Source organism: Cupressus sempervirens, chromosome 6 (assembly GCF_028749045.1).
Source record: "Cupressus sempervirens isolate cs-2001-9-10 chromosome 6, ASM2874904v1, whole genome shotgun sequence".
NCBI lineage: Eukaryota > Viridiplantae > Streptophyta > Pinopsida > Cupressales > Cupressaceae > Cupressus > Cupressus sempervirens.
Window position 1 is genome coordinate 206,229,481 of NC_143123.1, and position 6,402 is coordinate 206,235,882.

Below are 6,402 nucleotides of genomic sequence, written 5' to 3' on the forward strand. Positions count from 1 at the left end.
TAAAGACAAGATTTTCCAGATCAACAGCAATAAGGTTGTTACATCAACTTTTGTGAAGTAGTTGGAAGTTATGAATTATGAGTAGATGTCATAGAATTCTATGTAATCCATGCAAACCAATCCAAGGTGAATACTAATGGATTTATCATGAAGTTTCTAGAAGAAACAATTTGGAGGGAAAAACAATACCATTTTCTCAAGAGAAAATTAAGATTTGAGTGGGAAATGAAGAACATAATTTCTTTATAAGGAGTTACAGGTCAGAGATCAAGCACATGCAAGAGAGGGAATTGGTCATAAGTGTGATCATGCAAAGAAGCCAAGAGGAGTAAGAATAGAGCATCAAGACTCTGAGTTGATCAAGTGACCAGAGATTACATTGGCATAACAAGTGGAAGAACTCAAGGAGACAGATCTTGAAAGGTGAACAAGTTGTCAGCACTACAAGGAAGAGAAGCCAAGCAAAGAAGAGAATTGAAGAGTGATTTGAAATCTGCATAGTTAGGGTTGCAAATTTATATTAGGTCAAAACCCTTCTAATACTTTCTTACCATTGTATTAGATATTGAAAACCCTACATGGCTAGGTTAGCTTAATAGCTAGGTGGATAAGCCTCAGGAAAAGAATAGAAGATCTTGAGGAGAAGGATAAAGAGATCCTTAGGAGGAGGATAGGAGATCCTTAGAGAGGGATGAAAGATTCTTTTGAGAAGGTGACTGAAAATCCCATGGACTTGGGTGAGCCTAACAACTCTATGTAAATCCTATAACAGGGTAACAATTCAAGTTGAATGTTCTTAAATCCTTTAACAAGGTCGCATTTAATAGTGTGTTGTAGCCTTTAATAGGGAAGACCATCAGAAGTGGTTGAAATCAATTGCGCAGTTATTTTGTAGGTATCATCCCCACTCTAGTTTTACCTTCTTATTCTTGGAGGGTTTCTGGGTTATCAAATCCTTAGTTTTATGGTGTGATGCATGTTTACTTTTCATGATTGTTTAATGTTTAATTGCATGCATGATAATTTCAGTTAAGTGCTATTAAAGATTTGTTGAAAAAGTTGTATTGGACATCATTGGACCTTGGATAACTGATTCACCCCCCCTCTCAGTTATTCTAAAGAATTCTACAATTGGTATCAGAGGAGACTGCTGATTTGTTTCAAGGTACTAGCAGCAGGAAGATCAAGATGTCCAAGAGAGAAGTTCCCAAGCTAAACAAAGACAACTTTGTTGCATGGCAAAGTCTAATGAAGCTACACCTCAGATCAATAGGTGACTATGGATAGACCTCAATTACAGTTGACCATGTAGACCCTGCAGGACCCCTCATTGTAGATGATATGAGCAAGAAGAAGGAGCACAATCAAACAATGTTAGATATTGCTTCAGCACTAAGCTATGCCGAGTATGATGACATCAAAGGATGTGATACTTCACATAAAATGTGGAATACATTATCAAGAATCTATGGAGGAGATGACAATGTCAAGAGAGCCAAAAGAGAAAGCCTAGAGGAAAATTTGATGATATGAAAATGGAAGAAGGAGAGAATGCTACTCAATACGGTGTAAGGATGAAGGAAGTAGTCAGTGCCATAGGAAGCCTAAGAGGACAATTAGCAAAAGAAACAGTATGCAACAAATACTTGAGAACTTTGCTTCCCGTCTATGCTATAAGAGTATCAGCCATCCAAGAGTTAAGGTGTGTACCAGGAAACAGAGTGACATTTGAAGGAATAATTTTAAGATTCACTGCCTTTGAGTTATCCAACTTTGACAACTACAAGCCAGAAAATTTTGAATCTACATTCAAAGCTAAGATGACAATGAAAGACAACGAGGAGGTTCAAACAAAGAAAAAGAATGGAAAAGGAAAGTATGTATCTAGTGATAGCAACACTGATGAAGAGGATGTGGACCAATTGGAGGCATTACTAGCAAGAAGATTTCACAGAGGAAGAGGCAAATTCAAAGGTAAGCTACCAATCATTTTTTTTAATTGTAATGAAGTTGGTCACATTGTAGCCAGATGCACACAAGAAAAATTACAAGGATGGAGGCAACTTCAAGAACAAGAAAGAGGAAAACAAGGACTAAAAAGGTAAAGGCAAAAGATGCTATATTGTTGAAGAAGACTCTGACGAAAATGATGATGAAGTAGTCTATGTGGCTATGAAAGATGAATCAAATGAAGAAGAAGCAACTACCCTGGTAACCTGCATGAACAAGAATGATAGATGGATCATAGATTGTGGATGCTCTCATCACATGACTAGAGATAAAAATAAATTCATTTCCTTTACTCAATATGAAGGAAATAGTGTTAGATTTGGTAGCAATGCACCATGTCAGATGAAAGGGAAAGATAGTATCAAGCTTACTAAAAAGATATCATGTTATAATGCATACTATGTTGAAGGCCTGAATTACAACTTGTTAAGTGTCTCACAGTTAGGCAACATAGGATGTAAGGTTGAATTTGAAAAAAGAATTGCTAAGATTTATGATTCTCAAGGAATTCTAATAGGAAAAGGTGATCAGACTAGGAGTAACTTGTTTTATCTTGACATGGAAGATGCTTCTTGTCTTATTGTTCAAACTGATGATGTATGGTTATGGCACAAGAGGCTATGTCATGTAAATTTTGACAATCTGATAAGCATTAGCAAGATGAAGAAAGTCAGAGGACTACCAAAGTTGAAGAAACCTGATAACATCATATGCAAACAATGCCAACTAGGGAAGATGACCAAGTCAACTTTCAAAAGAAAGACTTATACTTCTAATGAAGTATTAGAGCTAGTTCATACTAACTTGTGTGGTCCTATTGAAGTACAAAGCTACAAAGGTGACAGATACATAATGCTATTTGTAGATGACTATTTAAGGATGATGACAATCATGTTCCTCAAATAAAAATCAGATGCATTCCAAATGTTCAAATGGTACTTGGCCAGAGTTGAGAAAGAAACTTGAAAGAGCCTAAAATGTCTCAGATCTGATAGAGGAGGTGAATTCACATCAAGAGAATTTGAAGAGTTCTATAATGAAAGAGGAATTAAAAGACAAACATCAACACCTAGGACTCCACCTCAGAATGGTATAGTAGAGAGAAGGAATAGATCAGTTATTGACTATGCCAGAACTGTAATGATGTAGAAAAATGTTGCACTCAAGTACTAGAGAGAAGCTGTCAGTACTGCAGTCTACACACTCAACAGAGTTCAAGTCAATAAAGGTACAAATGCAACACCTTTTGAATTATGGTATGGGCATTCTCCTAATATAAAACATTTCAAAATATTTGGATGTAAATGCTATATATATAAAGAGTCTAGGAATGGAAAGTTTTATGCAAAGAGTGAGGAAGGCACATTTCTTGGTTATTCTACTAGAAGTAAAGCTTATAAGTGCTTGAATGTTAACACTAACAAAGTAGTAGAAAGCACAAATGTGAAATTTGATGAGCTAGCAGAAGTTCAAAGTATTGAAAACACCAAGAAAGCAGAAGAATACAAGACCTTTGTATACTTTTATGAAGGTATACCTAATAATGGTGAAGTTGCAACTCAGAATGACAATCAACAATAGAATCTAGTATCTGTTGAGTCACAGACAGTGAATGCTGAACAATAGACACATTCAGAAGCTGAGCTACAGAATATAGAAAATGTTCACTCAGACTTTGAGAATAGCCAATATGAAGAAAATGAACAAATACCTAATGAAAATATGCATGAAGATTCAGATTCTGAAAGAGACAATATGCAAACAAGGAAAGTACTAGTATTGGCAAAGTATGTAAGAAGAATTCATCTTGTAGAACAAATTATTGGAAATAAAGAGGTAGGACCAATGACAAGGAATAGACTCAGAAATGAAACATGTCTGCTCAGCAAAATGGAACCAAAAACAGTAAGTGAAGCCCTAACAGATGATGACTGGTATAATGCTATAAAAGAAGAAATAGAACAAATTGAGAAGAACAAGACATGGACCTTAGTCTCAAGACTAGTTGATAAGAATGTGATTGGAACCAAGTGGGTGTTTAGAAACAAGTTAGAGGAGAATGGTGAAATCACAAGAAACAAGGCAAGATTAGTCTACAAAGGATATGCACAAGAAGAAGGACTAGATTATGGAGAAACTTTTGCTCCAGTTGCCAGAATGGAAGGAGTAAGGACCTTACTAGCATATGTAGCCTTCAAAGAATTTAAAGTCTATCAGATGGATGTAAAGTCCGCATTTTTTAATGGTATACTTGAAGAGGAAGTCTACATAGAGCAACCAGAAGGTTTTGTTGATGAAAAGAACAAAAATAAGGTATGCAAATTACACAAGGCTCTATATGGATTGAAGCAAGCCCCTAGAGCTTGGTATGAGAGACTTCACAAGTATTAGATATTGAAAACCCAACACATCTAATACTTCATGCAAGGACTTGCATTCTCACATGAGAAACTACAATTGTTCTTGAGATCCCCAAACAACAAGCCAGAGAACAAAAGAGTAAAAAGTTAAGTAAAGAAATTTCTCCACATCGGGGAGTACTGAATCCACATTTTGAGGCAAGAACACTCAAACAATATTTGAAAGATGAAAAGCCATAAAAGTGCATCTAACCATCTAATAAAGTAGTGAAGGGAAAGTAGAGAAGGGAACATCGCAAAGTACTAAAGCAACTTCACAATAAATAGAATTAACATCGCAATGAGAAGTACAATCAAACTAAGTACGCGGTTCTTCCCAACAATAATAACATCATAAGACTATCATGGGCCCTAGCCATCCCCCACGTGTAACATCCCAAGCTATCGATCAGATCATCAATACTATCATATAAGGGACATCACTACTAAAAATGCTACAACATAAGCATAAGGAAATCTAACATGCTAGAAGTAAAGCATAAGATAATCCTACAAATACGAGTAACACTAACTATTATATGCTAATCATCATAATAAGGAAATGCAATAGTAACTAACATCATCTAACATGATATACACACATTCCAATGAAAGCATAAATCACAAGAAAGCATACTCTGGAACCTAAAGTACCAAGTGAAAACATCCAGTAATAGTCATACTAGAATAATAGACTGTCTTTGTACACCGATCCCTAGTAGTGGTATAGTTATCTATGCCTTCCAACCATGTAGAACCCATAGGCCCACTCCCACTATGTTGATGGAGATAATGATCCAACCACAAACACCCACAAAGAAAACATCCATGGCTAACACACATGCTAGGCAATATGATGACTAAGACCAAGATAAAGACAATGCATAAACTATAGGTCCTGGACAGACACTCAATGAGATACTAAGTAGGGGCTGAAATCATGGAGATTTGCTTGGCATTGACAAGCCCAAGCTAGTTTGGCAGCTGCACTCCCCAACAAAAGGCACACAATCTAGGTGGTAACTCTTCCCAATGGAAGGTACACTTCCCAACATTTTAATTATCTTATATTTATTACCACCCAGTATGTTAATTTAGTTATCACTTATATAAAACTTTTTTTGCCAACCAACGAGAAATAGTTACTAGGTTGCAGGATAGAAGCCCCTCCTTGTGCTACCATACTAGGGTGTTTTTTAGTCGTGAATATTCATAATTTTGTGAATTTTAGAAATTTTTTGCAAGTAATTTGGCTAATAATTTAAGATTTAATGCAACCTAAATCACCACATTTTTATTAAATATAGTTCTAAAATATATAAAATCGCTCAATAATTTATTTTATTAAAAAAATTAAACTCAAAAATTTGCCACAATATTCAATACATGATTACATTTGATTCACCTAAATATTATATATTATCGAAGAAATTAAAATTAATTCACCAATAATTATCATAATTATTAGTTACTTTAGGGATATATTACCAATATTTAGTTTTCACTATTGATTTAAAATATAATGTAATTATCCTCATAATTTCATGAGATAAAACATGTTCAATTTTGATTTGTAACATTCCATGACAAGTAGTGAACTTCCTATTATTATTGAGATTCACCAATATCTGCTACTCAAAAATTATGATTCCAAAATAATCGCCAATGTAAATAATATTTAAATTTAAAAAAATTGAGAGATTCACTGATAAAAATAATTTAGTTTTTCAAAATAATCAAAGATTCACCAATAATTTATATCTTTTTCTAGAGGCCGATTTCTTAAATTTTAACCTATACCCTATGCTACCCATGCTCATCCAATGATGAGTGCCTGACATGCAAATTCCCAATCCAACCCCAATGATTGTCACTTCCAAAAGTACCATGGAAGATCGAGCCTCACAAGTCACTCAAAAAATGTACATGCACGTACTCATGTGTGGCACATCACCATCACGAAGATCATAACACAAGGATCAGATGAGAACAC